This window comes from Tamandua tetradactyla, chromosome 14 (assembly GCF_023851605.1).
Source record: "Tamandua tetradactyla isolate mTamTet1 chromosome 14, mTamTet1.pri, whole genome shotgun sequence".
Taxonomy (NCBI): Eukaryota; Metazoa; Chordata; class Mammalia; order Pilosa; family Myrmecophagidae; genus Tamandua; species Tamandua tetradactyla.
The window spans coordinates 41,235,694-41,256,269 of NC_135340.1; the positions used below are offsets into that span (position 1 = coordinate 41,235,694).

At 37.5% G+C, this 20,576-nt stretch overlaps 1 pseudogene; it reads left to right on the forward strand.

The window, feature by feature from the left end:
- Positions 1-2,101: 2,101 nt before the first annotated feature.
- Positions 2,102-3,153, forward strand: LOC143655358 (LRP chaperone MESD pseudogene; annotated as a pseudogene).
- The last annotated feature ends 17,423 nt before the right edge of the window (positions 3,154-20,576 follow it).

Genomic DNA, 20,576 nt, shown 5'->3' on the forward strand with positions numbered 1-20,576 from the left:
CTTGAAAGAGAAAACCTGAACTTCATCGGCCTTCTTGAACCAAGATATCTTTCCCTGGATGCCTTTGATTGGACATTTCTATAGACTTGTTTTAATTGGGACATTTTCTCAGCCTTAGAACTGTAAACTAGCAACTCATTAAATTCCCCCTTCTGCTATATTGCATTCTGGCAGCTAGCAAACTAGAACAAGCAGTAACTAATGTACCATACCAATACTATATGTCAATAATAGGGGGACATAAAGAGTACGGGATGATTAGGGTTTTCTTTTTTATTGTATTTCTTTTGCTGATTAATAAAAATGTTCTAAATTTGATCATTGGGCTGTATACATAACTATGCGATGATACTGTGAACCTGAGATTGTGTACTCAGATGGCTTCTATGCTGTGTTGATATAACTCGATAAAACTACATCTTAAAAATTCTGCCAGGTAAATAATATCTTTATTAAGTTACCTCCTGAAGGGCCATGATTATGGAGATTGAAAATGGTTGACTGTAAAATTTCCAATGTAGTACAAGATAATGTACAAACTGTTATGGATTGAATTATGTCCACAATAAAGATATGTTCAAGTCCTAAACTCTAGTACTGTGGATAGGAACTCATTTGTAAATAAGATGTTCAAAGCCAAATTAAATGAGAGCAGACTCACCCAAAGATGTCTGAAGACCATACAAGCAGAGGAAATTTGTATGTAGTCAGTTAGGAGAATCCAGAGACTGAAACAGAGATCTCCATGTACCAGAAGTAGAGACGAATCTCCAAATCAAGTAACCCCAAGAATTTCTGGCAAGACAGCAACCAAATTCAGTCTCCAGGAGAAAGCATGGCCTGGCAATACCTTGAAAGTGAACTTCTAGCCTTCTAAATTGTTCAAGTCAACCAGTTCGTGTATTTATCACTGTACCCTGGAAAATGAGGATAGACATCAGTATATTAAAAAAAAAGATAAAACAATAATTTCTTTTGCTAATGTATGTGCATTATGTAGTAATATTACAACACATGCATATGAAAGATAGCTATTATACATTTGCATACTTGCAACATTCTCTTGAAGATAACTATGCTTATATATGTAGTTCTTATTCATTTAAGAACTGTATATTTGTCAGATGAATGTACCACGCTTATTCCTCCATTTTTTAGCTGTTGAACATTCAGATCATTTCCAGTCACTCAAAGTTTTTTTTCATTGCTGTAGTTACTAAGTTCTTAGTTCTGTGTTTTTCTAGATGCTTCTACAAACAATACTGCCAATGAACATTATTGTACTATATGTTCACTTGTACATAGAAAGACTTTCCAATGATATATATCAAGAGTTGAAATTATGGGGTTAATTAGATATTAGATCATCATATGTATTAGATATTGCCAAATTGGTATTGATATGCATTGTGTTTTCAACAATTCCCTCCTGGCCTAATGCACGAGTCCCCATTTCTCAATACCCTCACAAATATTTAATATTTGAGACAAAACAGAAATATTGCAAATGTAAATTGGTAAACTTCTTTACTACTTTCATTTATTCATATATTCAATAGGAATTTGTTGAATGCCTGCTATATGCCATACCATGTGCTATAAATTGAGCTACAGTGATATTGTAGAGCTTGTCTTCTGGTGTAAATCATAAATTATAAATAAAACAGCTAGATAAATAAATGTGAAAATAAAACTTTAATAAGTGTGGTAAAGGACAAGTGCATAAAGCTCTAACACAATTCAGTAGACAGGGTGTTCGACTCAGTCCTGGTCTTCATAGTTGGGAAGCCTTCCTGAGAAAGGAATGCTTAAGTTAGGGGCTGAAGAATGAGTAAAATCATCTAGGAAAAGAACAGGGTCATTTACGTGGATGATATTACAACTTAATGAATTAAAAAACCTATATTTCCATGAGGTAGGACTATTTATTCCTGGAATGCAAACATACCAGTCCAATGATTCCAACTAAACTTTTCGAGTCAAGAAATTAAAAATCACTTCAAGGGCTTAAACAAAATATAGGTTAGAAAAATCACATTGGTAACCCAAAATCTATATCATCGTTTTTAATGAATGTGCTGGTGATATTCAAAGTATTATTATGGCACAATCATTATGGCACAATCACTGTCCAATCAGCAAGGACCCCATTCCTAAGGGTGAGCGGAATGTTGGTAATGCAGGGTTAGAATCAGGGTGGGGCTGGCTAATGACCAAAGGGCAAAATCTGGAAGGCAGTCAGCCACAAAGAGGAGATGTCTATGAGGAAAATAGCGGTAAACAGCCCTTGGATTTTACAGCCCCTGGATTTTACAGTCCCTGACACCTGAGGGAGTTATATATGACCACTAGGCATCAACAAAGGAAGAAGAAGAAGGGGAGAGCATTAAAATAGCTAGTAAAAGGTTACAAAAGAAACAGAAAAACCCTGGTGGTTGTGCTTTGTGCTGCTGACCTCTGCTGCTGCTGCTGCCTTCAGCCCATGCGGTGAGGGCCGGGCGGGGATGCCGGGTGAGGTTCCTCCATCCCTCCAGAAGAAGAAAAAGGATTTTCACAATTATAATGATGCGGACATGGCAAGACACTTGGAACTTCGGGAGAAAGATGATTACGTGGAAGGAGATTCTCCAGTGCACAAAGACCCTCAGCACCGACTGGCCTCTCAGAATGGTGCAGGCCAGCCCGAGAGCATACTGGAAGAAAGGAAGCATCTCATGATGCTTGTTACTGTTATCAGAAAGCCCCATTGAAAAGGAGAGAAAATCGTTAACCTTTGGCAGGGAAGTCTTTTCAATGCCAACTACGGTGTGCAGAGGTTTACTGTGGGGTCAGACCACGCTATCTGCATGTTTCCCCGGTGGGAGCTATACCTGGGAGAGCAGAGACTTTGGGGACAGTCAAGACAGGTGTGCTGAAGTATCTCTGGAGAAACGGGTACACCCTGGCAGAGGAGGAGGAAGACAAGAGAAAAATAAAACGAAGCAAGAGAAAAGCAAAAAGAAGAAGGAGGGAAATCCTAAATCTCAGGCTTCAAAGCAAAATAACCGAGCTGGGAATGAAAGCAGCCTAAAATGGGGCAACCGTGGTGCCTGGCAGAGGACAGTCAGGACACAGAAAGCTCTGCGAGGGCTCGTGGGGGCGGGACCGGCATGAGAAGCCGCTTGTTGCATGAAGTTCTAGTTCCTTCTAGAAAGGGTCTGTCCCATCACCAGTTTTGTGGTTAAAATAAGAACACATTTAAGAGGCTTCAAGACAGATGACAGAGATTTTCTAATTAATATTGGACAATGACAAATTAGTATGTACTGTAACATCACCTTAACTGGAAACTCTACTGTGTTGTTTTTCCCGTTTAAATTTGGTGAGTTACTGGTTCTTCTGTGAACTTTCCATCCTGTGAACAGGATACTGGGACTAGCCCCCTCTTCACTGCACCTGCTGTGGTTGCATGGCCTGCTGGGTTGATTCTTTTTTTTTTTTCTTTGAAAGGACACCAGTTTCTAATCAGACAAGCCTTTAATGCTTAATTTAATAGAGTTAAGACATCATTGTCAATACTATATTACATACAAAGTATGTCTAGAGGTGAAATTAGAACATGCTGTGGGAGCGCTTCAGGGAGCTCTAAAGCCTAAATATACAATCAGAAAGCCAAGAAGTATAGATCTAATATCTATGCAGAAGATGCAGAGAACAGAAAATAATACGACTTGAAAATCCTTAGTATTAACTTCATATTTCTCTGACTTGGATTCCTCTCGTCAGTTAAAGTGAAATCTTGACATTTGGCAGATTTTGTGTGGCCTGCAAAGTTCAGATATTGGTTCTCTTTTGTTTCCTCAATTAGAAAAGAGGAATGCTGGTGTTAGGGGTTCATATTCTAATTAACGTGACAACTTTGAAGTGTGGGAATATGGACTCAGCAGTCTTTTACAGTGTGCAACTGAGAGCTGGATAGCCTCATTTATTTCTAAATATTCGTGTTTGAAAAAGTGCTAAATCTGTGGTGTTTTGTTTGAAACTGATGTAATATGCTACTTGTTAATGTCCGATTTTGCTGTTCACATGTTGAAGCCAACTCAGAATAAGGGTTATGGAATTATATACAGGTATCATTTTTAAGAATTAAAATTATTTGAAAAAATTTCAATTGTGATTTAAAAAAAAAATAGCGCATGTACATTGGTAAACAGTTTTAATGATAAAGAATGGTACAAAATGAAAAATATATGCCGACTCTGTCCTTGCTCCCTTGTCCCAGTGGAAGGCTCTGTTAACTATTCCTTAAGAAGAAAAGTACATTTCCAACTTATAGTGATATGCATTTTTTCTGGCCTTGTAGCATCTGTGTCCTCTTATTTCAGTAACTGCTCACATTTCCCTTTCATGATCCACACCCTCACCTTTCTCAGTTATGTGCTTTGGATAGATATTTGTCCTGTAGTTCCCCCAGTCTCCAGGCCTCTCCCAGTACAGGGAAAAAGCATTTTGAAATCTGGGCACAGGCGGTTAGGTGTGAGAGGATTTTGCTGGAGCTGCCCTAGATAGAGGTGTTCTTTGTTTCTCATGCCATTGGAACCCAGGAGGATATGTGTCTCTTGCCCCTTCGAGAGGATAGCTGTCTGAGAAAGGAGTCATCCCAGAAAGTGAGAAGCAGAGAGAGCAAGCCTGGCTCCTGGGCATATCAGCCAGGTCTGAAACAACCTCTGTCATTGGGCATTTTCAGCTTCAAAACCCAATAAAAATACTTTTTCAACTAAAAACAAAAAAAATTCCCACAGTGTTGCATGCTTCTCCTTGTGAGAGTTTCTGCATATTCTTCTTGCATCTGTTTTGTATAAAAATCCTGTCTGCCTGCTTGATCTGTGCCATACCCTTGAACTCTTTCTCATGGCATAGCCAAGAATCTATAAACACATATCCAGTAAAAATCTTTTGGTGAGCTAACCAGGAGATACTTCTGTTCGCCAGTCATTCAGACTGGTGAGTCATGGCTATTGACCCAAGGCTGGGCTGTATGCTTTCACTTTTCTTCCCACTGGCTTGTGTGGGAAGGAATAGGGGGACTCAGACCAGACTCGCCCATGACATAATCTCTATCTGCTCTCAGTTCTCCGGTTCCCTTCTTAGAGGTGGTGGTAGCACAAACAAGGAGACTCAGAGTGGCCCTTGAGACCTAAATGGGGTCTGTCTGTGTCATGTACGAATCCACTGAACACCAAATAAAGCTGCTGTCTACCCACGTTTCTCTCTATCTCTCCCCTCATTTTTCTAAGCCTTCCCCATGCTCTCTCTTTTCCTCTCCTTTGAAGGACACCTCTAGCTCACTTTCACTCTTCCCTGTAGAAATCTGGAGACTCTCTTTTCATGTCTTTGAGAAAGATCCTCTCCCCTTCATGAGTCTCCTTTTTTTCCTCTGCCTGGCTTTAAATGCCTTCTGAGCCATTCCATCTTCTGTAATGCAACATTCTTGGCTAAAAATTCTTGTACAAAACAAGGTATTATTTTTACCATCTTAGATTCACCTCTGGTCTATGCTCACAGAAATGGAATACTTTCCAAGAGAAGTGTCTCCTCCAGACCATAATCCTTTACTCTCTATTAAGACCCATTGTGGCTGAATATGACACTTCTGTTATTCTAAAGCAAGCTCAATTTTTAGCACTCAGAAAACAGAAAATTAGAGCATGAAGCTATTCCTGGGAGCATTTTCCTAGACTTCACTGAGGTTGGACAGACTGTACTTCAGGAGCATAGATTTAGACATTTCCCAGGGAGAAACATCCTGTGGACACCTGGAAACTTTACCCTCCAAAGTTCTCAAACATTGGGCTGGTGAAGGGGAAAGACTCCTTGAGAATGTTGTCCTAGAATTTTTCTGGGCAAGAGCCAGGATACCCTTCCAGAAGTAGATCAAGGCACCTCTCAAGAAAGGTATCCCAGATATACCAAGCAACTTTGCTTCATGTGTTCCCAAGACATTAGGCTAGTGGTGAGGGAAAAGCCCAGTTCTGACATGCAAGCAGACACACTAGCACTAGTAAGGCTCCTTTGTTTCTTTTCCAGAGAAACTGGGAAAAGCCAACACTCAAAATACACTGGAAAATGAGAAAGTATAGCCCTCCAGTTAGACTTTCAATTACAATGCCGTCCTATAGTTAGACTTGTTCTGGAAAGACAGGGGATGTTCCCAAAGATTCCCTATGCCCAGATGTTTATGACGCATTATCAAGACAAGGGTCAGAGAGGGATTTGATGGTTGTGAAATGCAGATGTCTCAATTTCCAATAAAGAAGACCTTCTGGGTGGTCCCCATTTTTAAGAATTGTTTCCTAAAAAGCAGGAGAAAATGTACCACCAAGTTATTTAATTATAATAGGCTAAGGGGAATCATAGGAGAAAGAGGAAAACCAAGTCTTGTTCTAAGGTCCTAAAGAAGTATACTAATGTAAGCCCAGTTCCTAGGAAAGCCACATTTTGCTAGGTACCCATTTCATCAACCATTCTGCCCCTAATATTCAAAAAAGGTTGCAGTAGCTCTTCATGGGGCTACAAACTTCCATTAAGGACCTGTTGGAAAATGCCTTTTCTGTCTAACAATTAGGAGAAAGAGTAGGAGGAAGAGAGAACAAGGAGAGGAAGCAGAAGAACAAAAAATCGGCTTAGTTTATTATAGTCACAGTTAAAAGTGATCTGTCCCCTTGAGTTTAGCTGAAAAATGGCCCCAAGCCTCAAGGGCCTTGCTTTAACTGTAGGTCAGAGGACCATTGACAGAGAAAGTGCCAGAAACTTCAAGATGATCCTCGACCTCAGTACCCACTGAGGCCTTGCTCCAGATGTCACTAACATGGGCACTGGGCCAGGGACTGTACTGACTTCTGAAGTGGTGGGAGGGGACAGGGCAGCACCTCAAGTCCTACTTATACCAAGTCAAGAAGATTGAGGGTGCCTGAGGCTGCATATGGCTCCACTGACTTCATATCTGATCTTCAAACTAGAGGAGTCTCAGGTGAAACTCAATGTGGTAAGTAATATTATTGATTTACTATTGATACAGTCACTTACTCTATCCTGAACTGCCACTTCTGGACCTACCTCCACTCAGAATTACTTACTTATGGGAGTTGATGATAAAGCCAACAAGGAACTTAACTAACCCTCTATTTTGTAAGCTTAGAGACATTCTAGTGACCCATGAGTATCTTATTGTCCTTGAATGCTCTACCCACCATTCTAGAGAGGGATCTTCTTCACTCCCTGGGATTCACTTTAAAACTAGTAGACTTGGCTAGTGTTTACCACCTTTGTTTGCCTCAAGATGCCTATTAGGTCAAGGCTTCTTAGCATCCCAAAGGAGATCCTAAACACAATAAACCCATCAATATGAGATAAAAGCATCCCAGGACAATCCCCCTTAATAGCCCCCATCTGCATCCAGGTCATATCTGGAGTGCCCTTTCCCATCTAAAGCAGTATCCTCTTAAGCAGGAAGTGGTGGAAGTGCGCCATACAATTATTTATAAATTCCTTAAAACCAACTCCTAATCCTGCACCAATAACTTTGCAACTGTCGCATCCTCCCTGGGAATAAAATCAATGGTACCTACTGGATAATACAAGAACTAAGACTGTCAATTTCATAACTGTTATCCACTCGATTGTACCTCATCCCTACACCTTGCTTAATCTAATGTCAGAATGTGCCTCCTGGTTCTCAGTCTGAAATCTTAAGGATGCATCTTTGTATTCTTACTCACAATAACTATCATTTGCTTTTAAATGCCATGCACCTAACAACAGAATTCTTTCTCACATTTTTAAGGTTACCCCCAAATGATTTTAAATAATTCTCATACCTTTTGGAATGCCTTGACTGAAGGCCTTATTAACCTCCAAATGTCTCTGAGTGTAGTCTTGTGACACAATTTTGTAAACTAGCAATTCCTAGTATAAAAGTAAATTTTCTTTGTAGCCATTACCAACCACAAGCCCTGAATAAACATAGAGAGTTGTAGAAAGTTTCAATAAATTTTGTTTAGACTCATTGCTGACTACAAGCCATAAATCAATTCAGTTTAATGGGTTTGAGAAAGTGACTTTCACTGTAGTCTTTGCTGACTACAAGCCTTAATGGATATAGAAAGTTGTAGAAGGAAGGTCTGAGAAAGTGAAATTTGCATGTGGTCATTGCTCACCACAGCCATGAATAGATATGGAAAGTCATAAAATGTTTGTGAAAGTAAATTTTGTTTATTGTAATTAATGTTAACTCATGATAATCTTGTGTGCCAGTTCAAAAGTATTATGTGCCCCCCAGAAAAGCCATTCAATCTTGTGGGGTAATTGCTTCTTTTAATCTGATTCAGTACTGCAAATTGGAAACTTTAGATTATCTCCATGGAGATGTGACAAGACCAGTTGTGGGTGTGAATCTTTGATTAAATGGAGATGTGACTCTGCCCATTCCAGGTCATCTTGCTTAGTTTACTGGAGTCCTTTAAAAGAGGAAACATTTCAGGGAGAGCAGAAACTACAGAACAGAGCTGACACAGATGACAACATTTGGAGAACAGAGACCCCAATGTTTGGATATGCTTGGAGCCCAACAGACATCACCAGGAGATGTTATGCATCAAAACCTGCAGAGAGCCAAGGGAAGCCAAGAGAGTAGTCTGGAGGCTTGACTGAACCTTAAAAAGCCAAGAAATTTCAGTTAAATGGCTGTGAGTTGGTACTAGCAGCTAGTCTGACACTCAGTTGATACTCTCAACTGGAGCAATGTGTACTACTCCACATGACCCAAAAGGCAATGGAGAAAGACCTAGATAAATTATGGCCAACCACAGAAGTTACTCAGCATCACTTCCATCACATACTATTGGTCAGTAAGGGTCAGAAAAAACCCATATTAAAGCAGAGGAGAAGTAGATCCCACAACTTGATGAGAAAATGGCAAAGTCACATTACAAAAAGCATGTACTTTGGATGATCTTTGGAAACATTTAGCACTGTCTACCCACAGACCATGACTAATTACATTTTTCTTTTATGGGAAATATATTCAACTTCTTTGCAAAAGCTTATGTCATTATGTCATCAGTTATTAAACCAGAATTTTGTCATTTAAAATTGTGAATAAGATTCTTGGATGCAGTAACTTCACAGGATAAGTGCAATACAAACTTCTGTTCAAAAAGAGGTAGATTTTTTTCTCTTCTACTTTCTTTTTTATCTTCTTTCCTTCACTTTCTAATAATTCAGCAATAAAGTCATCAGGTATGTAAGAAAAAGGTGGGTGTCTTTTGGTGGAAAATCAACTTGTGATAACCTAGAGGGGAAAATCAGAGCTCAGATGTGATGAGAGAGGCAGAGGAGAGGGGCAAATGGGCATGCAATTTTAGAGACTGATAAAGGCTAGAGGATTGTCCAGGTATGAGAGCAGTCTGATATGGGTGCCCAAGCAGGATGAGGGGTCTGTCTGTACAGGGAAGAAATGATGACAAAAATTGAGGCTGCTTCCAAACAGGGGAATTTATCTAATGAGTAAATGATGCAAGGATAATGGAAGTCTGGTTTCTCACTGTCAGAAAAGAGAGTAACAAATGCATAAAGATTGAAAACTATAATGAACCCAGTTGTGTTGGAAGAAAGTAGAATGTATCAGCACGAACTCAGGGTTCTCAACATATAGGGAAAATTTAGAAATGAATCTGTCTCTGGGAGTGGACAGTGATGTCCAAATATCCATGAGCAATGAGATTCTAGAAGCAGTGATAGCCAAATAGAAATGATCACACCTACCATGTTCCATTAAAAGGAAGCAAAACTCTTTAAGGAAATGGCTGACTTGAGGGCTAGAGTACAGAAAGTACTAGATAAACCAGAACATATTTTTTCTACCAAAAAGCAAGAAGGTGCTTAAATATTTATGGGGGCATATAAAAAATACATAAAAGCAATGGTGAATGGATTCTTACCAGGCAAATCAGGATCAATTTCAGCATCAACTCAGTGAAGGCAACAGGTTTATAGTTGTCAAGAAAATAGGGAGCTGTGAGTCCATATGGATGTAAGTGAATGAACTGTTAATGAGGAACAAGATATTATATATTTTAAAATATCCCCTCACAATCTGCTGAAAACAAAGAAGGTTAATTTTATGGTGGCATAGTCTGGCAGACATCATGTTAATAAAGTGATCAGGTGAACATTATCAGAAATGGAATGAATTTAATCATGTGCCACCTCATGGGATGCAATAGAAGGAGGCAATGTCACTATCCTACTGTTTCTGTCAAAGATACATGGCCTAAATCTAATCTTAAGATATAGCAAAGAAACACAAATTAAGGAACAGCATACAAATTATCTTTCCAAATGTCAAAGTCAGGGAAGTAAAAAAATGACTGAAGAACTGGTCCAAACTGCAAGAGAAAAAAGAAAGTGACAACTATGGCAATCATGGAGGTGTGACATTCAAACTCTTCCTTACCTGCTGTGAGAAGACCAACCAGCTAAGAGACACTAGCTACAGTTCTTTCAGGATCCACTGCACATTTAAGCTAAGGCCAGGTTCTTCCTGCAGCCAGCACCAAAGTCTCCCACATTAGCTTTCAAAGACCAATGACTTGAGTTAGCTCCCCCAGGAAGCAGAATTTAAAATAAAGACTAACATGTAGGAGATTTTTAAGAGAGTTTTGGGACCAACATTATGTAACAAAAGGAAAGACACCAGAAAAGTGAACTACAATGCATTTGTTCATTAAAATTTATTGTATCACAAGCAGTAAATAGGCATCCACGATAAAAGGACAAAATGCAGCACTACCTAATACAGAGTCATGAAAAAAGTCCTCGAGAGGAGTCATTGTCTTGCTTTCCACTATGATGCCTCCCATCAGTAGAAACAGGGCATTTTTATATGTCTTAGGAATTTAATAATAAAGCACTTAAATAGAACATTACAGTATATCATTGAATTTATCTGAGATTCAAAATATAACATAGAATTAACCTTGCAGAGAGTATATATGACTATAATCAGAAAATTCAGAACTATTTTGGAGAATGCTTTGTGCAGATGCTGACTAAATTCTAAGAGATTACACGGGAGAACCAATTAAGATTGAAATCTGGAAAACTTCCAAAATCCAAAATTTGAATTAAACTACAATGAAGTTCCAAACTATGCAAAGAAGAAATGGAGATAATAGGACTGGGAGATAATAGAACCGTGTCCATCACCCCAGTTTACCCGGTTCCAGCACACAAGCCTGCTCACTCTTCGCCCAACACATCAAGCATACTCTTGTTCCTAGCATTAGCTATTCTGCCTGAAATAACACTCTCTCAGTACACTCGTAGTTTGTTCTTTCACTTTTTCAAGTCTTCACCTAAATGTTCACATCTCTTTTAGCCTTTCCTTAAAACCATATTTAAAATTACAAGGCTTGCACTAAACCTAAATGCCCCATTCCATTCCCATGGTTTATTTTTCTCAAATGAAGAAACAAATTATGTTTTTTGTTTTTTTTTAACTTTCTATTGCTCCACCAAATAAATTAAGTTTATTTCAGTAGGAATATTTTTGTTTTATTTACTACTTTATCCCAGAATCTGTTAAGTACTCAATAAATGGTTGAATAACCCTACATCACTGTAGCATTTAAATCATTTTTTGAGTGGCATTCAAAAAAAAGGTCAACTCACATGTCTTTAAATCACAAAACTGAGAATTAATATTTGTGGACAAAGTATATTAATTTAAAAATGAAACAGATAATCTAACAGAAGATCTTCCTATTGTAAAATAAGGACAAGTTCCATTGCTAATTAATTAGTCCCCAGAAATGTTTGGCAATGCCAGCTTACTAGAAGCACAAGAGAAAGTAAAAATCCAGTTCTCCAAGTGCGCTTCTCCTCAGAGAATGGGCAAGGTTTGAAATTTCGATGTAAATAACTAAAATTCAAAAAGTATCTTATCCGTTGAACAAATACTTTTTAAAACTATCAGGGGAGAGAGTCCCAAACCTCTAAAGGCCATGATGCAAAGAACTATATACAATACTTTCATTGGGGTTTTCATCTTGACTATAAATATGAGTTTTGAAGCTGGAGAGAAAATATCATTTAAGATTCACTCTTTGCAACTCGTGGCAGGATATAAACTTGCCCAACCAATTCAGAAGTCCTGCACATGCTTCTCACCCTGTGGGGTGGTAGGTTATTTCCCCTTCCTGACCATTCTTTTCAGCACTTATCTAAGGAATGAGTTAAAACTGGATATCATATTGCAACAAGTGCCAGAGTGTCTGCATAAAGGGATTTATTGGCAAGTGTTTTCTCTTGCTCTAAACAATGTAAATATTTGATTAGAATAAAATGCAGGTGGAGAACCTTGAAAATAAACTCTCTGTATATCCCCATGTCTTAGAAAATATTTTCATCTAGTTTTCTGATAATTTTTAAATATTATTGAATAATGTTTACAAAAAGTCTGAACATTTCATGTGAAATATGTAACTGAAAAATTTCTGGTGGAATTATTATAAACGCTATGATTTTTTTGTTTCTATAGAGAAAACATGGCAAACCTCCTAATCTGCTGTATCTTATCTCCTCTTACATCTTACTCTCAGTTTCACTAGTTTACTATGCTTTGGTCTGATGCAAAATAACTCTTCTTTCAATGACAAAACCATACATAATGTGTGTGCTTTTTGTTTATTGTCCTTATAGGATCATCTATGAACAGTAGCATTATGCAGTTAGTATCTCCTAGAAATACTTTAACAAGTGACCCAGACAATGTGGCACTGATATTGATTTGATATACCACGATTAGGGTCTCACTGTCTGGGAAGATAATGAAGTGTGATAGCTGAGAACAGGACATGAGGAACTAGGACAGGTCAGAGTGTAGAGGACAAAAGTAAAGTGAATTTTAAAAATCTGCCAAGCAAGTACAAAAAAGTTATATATCCACTAAGACCTGTGCAAATGAGTAAATATTTTTTCAAAAAAGCATTCAGCAGAATAATTTCTGAACATCCCACAGGTATGGTTAGATTTGAAACATTAATATCAATTACATCTTATATTACTATTAATATTATTGTTCTTCCTCTTTTCACTTATGACTATATTTTGTACTAAGTATCTCTACTAAGTGCAATCTGATTATTCTCAACTTGAAGACATTTTGTCTGTTTTTCTAGAATTGTTTGGGAATGACAAGTTTCGCTACCATCATAGCTTCCTGTGTCCAGACCAGACAACACAACTTCAGTTGAAAAAATTCATAGGATTTTCCACAACAAAAATCCTAAGTAAGCATTTTGTGAATTGTTCTACACAATCAAAGAAGATAAGGTAAAATCTTTATCCAACAGAACAAAAACCAACAAACAAAAACCTCCAATAATCTGAGAAGGGATGGTTCTGATCATCCAGTGCCAGCATCTATGATGTGATTGATATGGGCAGTAAATAAGCTGAAATGACAAGTTGTGAGCAGACATGACAGACACATTCTGCATAGCCCCATAGCAATGAGAATGAGAAAATATCAGTCTTTCCACTTTAGGGGCCAAATGCGGCGGCCAAGGATTGAGTTTTAAAAGATGAGATGCATGAAATTTAATATGATTCAACAATAAAAAACTAAGGAGGAGGTTCGAGGAGTGAGTATATAGCAGGATATTCATTGTTTCAAGATTGTTCCCATAGAAAATGCCTAGGATGGGTATTTTTAAGGTGCTTCCCACAAGTGTAAAAGAGAGAAAAAATACCAAGCATAGAAAACGCTAAGGGAAAATAGTACAGAAACTTACACATGAATAAAAACTTTTCTCTATAACTTTTTTTGCAACAAAATTGGCCAAGCCTAGCCACCTTCAACAATCCAGTCCCTTAAACAGTGACTCTTCCTAAGGTCAGTTGCTCTTGTTCACATGTTCATATAGAAGTGAATCAAAAAGTTTAACCAAGTGATGGAGCTGAATCCAGCTGGATTGATAGAGAGGAAGCATTTTCAATTTAACAACACATATTAGGGAAAGTCTTATAAAAACCATATATCCTGGAACCAGAAAGTCCCTTTTAATCATCACTTTTTAACACCATGGGAACAAACAGGATACTGTCTGTGCTCTGTCCCACAAAGAGAAATGCCTTAATGTGACTTGCACTTCTTGTATTTTTACCACTACAACTAATCAGAATAAATTGGACTTTTCATAATTCTTTAGAAATAACTTTCATGTACACTGAATTGCACATAAAATACCCTATATGGTAACCAGATGAAGATATACACAAATAGACATTGTAATATCAAAATTTGAATACTTTATGTGTTATCCAGCACCATAAGCCTATTTAATGTTTACCCAAAATCATGAGTTTTCTTTTATTCTTTATGTGCATCCTATTAAAATGAAACAATCCTGTTCAAGAACAAGTACTGAAATTTACTATGTTACTTTAGCAGAAAACTCATGGTTTACTACTTTCTCAAAAAATGGTAAAGAAATTTGGTATTTCCAGGAAAAATGATCATTCTCCATGAAACTTCAATAATTGGTGTCATCTCCATTATTTCCAGACAAATGAATGCATCCAGGAGAGAAACTACCAACTCTGTTAGCCACTTTATCCTCCTGGGCTTTCCCTCAAGCCCAGAAATGCAGCACTTCTTCTTCGGACTCTTCTCAGTAACCTACACTCTGACTCTGATGGGAATTGCAGCCATAACCTGCACTGTGCGGTGGGACAGGTGCCTTCACACTCCCTTGTACATCCTCCTGGGGAATTTCTCTTTCCTGGAAATGTGTTATATCTCCACGACTGTCCCTAACATGTTGGCCAACTTCCTCTCCACAAGCAAGTCCATCTCCTTTGTGAGTTGTTTCACACAGTTCTATTTCTTCTTCTCTTTTGGGTGTGATGAAGCCCTCTACCTTTGCATCATGGCCTTTGATAGGTGCCTGGCCATCTGCCATCCCCTGCATTATCCATGTATCATGACTAAAGAGATATACACTGGTCTCATCATCTTCGCTTGGTCAGGTGGGTTCATTCTCTACATAACCCCAGTTGCTCTCATTTCACAGTTGCCTTATTGTGGCCCAAAGATCATCAATCATTTAATATGTGATCCTGTCCCTTTGATGATGCTGTCCTGTTCTGTAGATACCACAACACAGTTTATTTACTCTACTTTCAATGTTATCTTCATGAATAGTACCTTTCTCTTTATCCTTTGCTCCTATGCTCTGGTGATTCTGACTGTGCTACAGATGTCCTCAACTGCAAGCAAACACAAAGCATTCTCCACTTGTGCTTCTCATCTGACTGTGGTGGTCCTGTTTTTTGCCCTTCTTACAGTGATGTATGTTAGCCCTGGTTCAGGACACCCAGCAATAATACAAAAAATTGTGACCTTGTTCTATTCTGTGGTAACAGCATTCTGTAATCCTCTAATTTATAGTCTTAGGAATAAGGAGATGAAGGCTGCTTTAAGGAAAATCTTCAGAACGGGAAAAGCCACTCACAAAAACATAAATGAACACAAAACTCTATCTCTCAGGTGTAACCACTAATAAGATATGTGTGATTACTATTATTAGGACATTATTACTATAGCAGTACCCATGATCATCCTAAACATCACTCACACATGGTGCTTTATTCTTATTTAATAACATGTCAGCATGTGAAACAGATATGTGTTAAAATTATAACAGAAAGTGGCATGTTTCTTAAGGTAAATCTGTCCTTCTCTATATAATTCATTTCCTGAAAAAAAAGACAGTAGAAATCTGCTTCACATACTCCTATAATAGAAATCATAGATGTTCTTAGTGATTAACACTAAAAGACAGAGAGAAATATTAACTAAAAAAGAAGACTCATATTTGAGTTTCACCTTGTCAGACTGTTCTCATCCTGCCAGCTCCAGAGAAAAACAGTCATCTTTAAGGATCTCCAAGGAACAAGAATCTAACTAACTAAACTGCATAGGAAGTGATTTTTCAGAAAAATCACAAGATAAGGATTAGTAATTTAAAGTGACTTAGTTACCTAGAATATAGTTAAGGCAAAACTAAATATAAAGAACCAGCATTACTCAGGACTTTGCATGCTTTGGTGAAAACCAGGGTATTGTATACTTCAATATTGGGTTTAGCATTAGCATTGTGTGACTTACTCAACTACTTCCATAAACACTCAAAATTTCTTAATAAAAAATTTTAACTAACATAGTTGCTTAAACTATGGACTTTATTTTATTCTGTGACTGCTTTTCCAAACATAAATATCCAAAGCCTAATGAAAAAGAATAAGCACAAAATGCAATTTACAAATTTTAATTAACCTCCCAGAAGTCACTTGCTTCACAATGTGAGGGACAACAGCAATTGAATTTTCTTTCATGAAAAACCAGGGTTGAGAATATTTTCTCGGATTAAGAGGCAGGATTTCTATAAGTTATGGAAAAAGCTGTAGTTGTCCTTATTCTGCTTCACTCAAGAAATATCAATTAAATAATTTAACAAATGCCTGAAAAATGATAATACATGAATGAAAGATAAGCAAGTTAGAATTTCATCCAACCTGTCCACAGTGATAGATGAAAAGTGCTGAAAATGTTAACGCTGAGATTGAATTCAAGAGCATAGGTATCGGGTGAAAGCCTGTTGTACAGGTTCCTAAATTGCTCTCAAAGCATTACATTAATCACAGAGTTTTAATGGTTATTTCTAAATTCACAGATGGTGAGCTCTCTGTATATAACCCAGTAGTTCCCTGGAACTTTGGTTATCAGGGTGACACCTGAGGCTCAAGAGTTAAAGTTCTGCAGCTTTGAAAGTCAGCATTACTCCATACCACAACAGTTAAAGAAGCTGAAAAAGAGATCAGACTTCAGTTAGAGGTATGAACAAAAAAGACTAAGTTAGGACTAAGGTAAATCGGAATAAAAGATAATGGATGATATTGACTATAGTTTAAAATGTCAACTTCTATGTGAAACCAAAGGAAGAGATGCTGATTTGGAACAAAATGTGTATTATCTGTAGCACACTGTCTAATTTAAATTGTGGGGTCAGTTTGTTAAAAGAACATAGTTACATGAAACCTAGAATGGGCAAAGAGATCTTATTTTGTATAGGTTAATATAATGCCCTGAAAAATCCCAGAGTATTTGGGAAAGTAAAGAGAAATGTATTTACAAAGGCCTGTTGAGGGTCTGATGAAAAATGGGGAACTATTAAACTTCCCCACCTGGGGAATTCTGATATTCTTGCAAGCATTAAATGCTTCAATAAGCCAATTTATTAAGTCAAGCCTTTGAACTTGGGCCTACCCTTATGAAATTTATTCCTACAAAGGGGAAGCTAAGCCTACTTATGCCTAAGAATTAGCCTCAAAGAACCTCTTTTGTTTCTCAGATATGGCCTCTCTCTCTCAGCTAACTCTGCAAATAAACTCACTAACCTCCCCACTATGTGGGACATAACTTCCAAGGGTGTAAATCTGACCAGCAGTGTGGGAAATGACTCCTAGGGATGAACCTGAATATGGCATCCTGAGATTGAGAATGTCTTCTTGACCAAAAGGGGGAAAAGAAATGAAACAAAGTTTCAGTGGCTTGGATATTTCAAATAAAGTCAAGAGGTCACTCTGGAGGTTATTCTTATGCGTCATGCATATTTTCCTTTTTAGTTTCTAGTGTATTGGAATTTCTAGAAGTGGAGTTGCAATGGTAGTTCAGTGGTAAAATTTTCTCCTGCTATGCGGGAGACCCAGGTTCAATTCCAGGTGCATGCACTTCCCACCCCCCCACCCTAGCCTGGAAAAAAAAAATTCAACAAATGGTGCTGCAATAATGGGATACTCACGTGGAAAATGAATGAAATGTGACCCCTGCAATATAGAATACCAAAAAAAGGAGAACTGCTAAAAGGAAATACCTGAAACTGTTGAACTGTAATCTGATAGACTGGATTTTGATGATGGTTGTATAACTATATAGATTTATTGTGTGACCCCGTGATTATGAAAACCTTGTGACTGACACTTCCTTTATCCAGTGATGGGCATATGAGTAATACAATAAAGACAAACAAATACATAAATAATAGGGGAGGGACATGCGGTATAGGATGTTTCAGATGTTCCTTTTATATTTACTTTTGCTTTTTTCTTAGAGAAATTAAAAGTTTCTAAAATTGATAATGGTGATGAATGCACAACTAATGATGATAATGTGAGCAATTGATTGGATACTTTGGAAGGATTATTCGGTGAATGAATATATCTCAGTAAAATTGGATTTTAGGAAATATCCTTTCATTCTAGAGGGTGCAAAGGTTTCTCCCTTCTGAAACAGTATTTTCCTGGATAGGGTTCTACCTCTGCAGAGCCTCTCCCTGTGCCAATAGCCTCATGATTACAGAATGCCTGATTTACTAACATAGGTTCCAGAAAAAGAAAGTATAACTGTGAGTGCATGATCACAGCATTCACTGGACCTATCTTATACTGCATCACCTGGAAGCAGTCTACTCGATAGGACATTTTCTGATGTTTTGCTAAAAGCTAACCAAGGTCCTTAGAAAACAAAATGTAGAGTTGCCTTATACCCTGGCAATACATCTACTCAGTATATACTCAGAAGATCTGAAATCAGGGATGTGAATAGACATGCACACCAACATTCATAGTGGTGTTATCCGTAACTGCCAATAAATGGAAATAACACAGGTGTCTATCAACAAGTGAATGGATAAACAACATGTGGTATAAATATACAATGGAATACTACTCATCAGTAAAAGGAAGGAATTCCTGAAGTACAAGATAACATTGATGAAACTTGAGGACATAATGCTGAGTGAAATAAGCTAGAGACAAAAGGACCAATATTGTATAAATTCAGTAAAATGAACTAATAAAAATACGTAAACTCATAATCTTAAAATCTAAAATACAGGTTCCCAAGAAATAGAATGATACAAGAGTATGAGGAGCAGATGCTTCATAAGTACAGAAATTTTAAACTAGTTAGAACTTAAAAGTTTGGAATTGGATACAGGTGACAGTAGCAAGTTATTGGGACTATTAGTAATAGTGCTAAACCATCTGTGAAAGAGGTTGTAAGGAGTTGTTAAGAAGTCATGTGCACAACCAGGAGGAAAGTTAGAGGTTAAAATATGGGAATGCATAGCACGATGACCTTGGGGTGGATGATGTCTGTGATTAATCCCACAAAATAAATATATTCTTTCATGAACAAGGACAAATATATGACACTTCTACAAAGAGTTAATAATAGAGTTGTATATGGGAAAAAAGTGTACCTATTGCAGAGTACAGACTATACTTAATAGTAATGACTTAATATTTTTTCAAGAACAGTAACAAATGTACTACACCAATATTAGGGAGTCAACGATAGGGGGATGTAAAGAGTATGTGGTTTTGTAGGTTTTTTTATATTTATATTTCATTTATCTTTTTGAAGTAATGAAAACATTCTAAAAATTGATTGCGGTGAAGATTGCACTATTACGTGATATTTGAGTCATTGATTATAATCTTTAGATTATGTAGTAGTGTGTGAACATATCTCAATAAAATTAGCATTAAAAAATATAACTAATGTTTCTCAACCTCAGCATTGTTGACATTTGGATTGGGTGATGGTCTGCTGTGTGGAGCTGTCCTGTTCACTGTAGCATGTTTAGTAATATCCTTGGTCTCTATCCACTAGATAACACTAGCAGTGCCTCCAGGTGTGACAGAAATTTCTCCTGACATTGCAAAATATCTCATGGAGGGGTGAGGGAGAGGGGGCTGCCCAGAAACACTAGGGTAGCAGTGACATTAGCTTGGTGATGATGTTTTGCAAACTCTGGGCTTTGTCCTCCACCATGTGCGAGTGTGTATACATATTTAATCACCAGTCAAAAAAAGGGGTTATTGTACTCCCAATAACCAAAATACAAAAATCTGGCAACCAAGAAGTTGAAGTAATTTTGAATCCTCTCACCATAATTCCTAGTGATCCATTTGTGAAATCTGTTTTTGCTGCTTCTATGACATTTTCAGCTGCTGGCTAAATCATGTATCCATATCTCACACTCTGTACAAAAATTCACTCAAAATGGATCAAAGACCATAAAACTTTGGGAAGAAAATGTAGGGAAAATCTTATAAATCTTGTGATGGGAAGTTTCCTAGACCGTACACCCATATGGGCATGAAAAATGAAAAAGAGAAATAAATCAATGGGATCTCCTCAAAATTGAACACTTTTGTGCATCAAAGAACTTTGTCAGAAAGTAAAAAGGCAGCCTAAACAGCAGGAGATCATATTTGGAAACCACATATCAGATAAAGGTTTAGAATCCAGAATATATAAAAAGGTTCTAAAACTCAACAACAACAACAACAAAGAAACAATTTTAAAATGGGCAAAAGACAAGAACAGACACTTTTCAAAAGACAAAATACAAATGGATGAAAGGTACATGAAAAGATGCTCAACACCACTGGCTATTAGAGACATG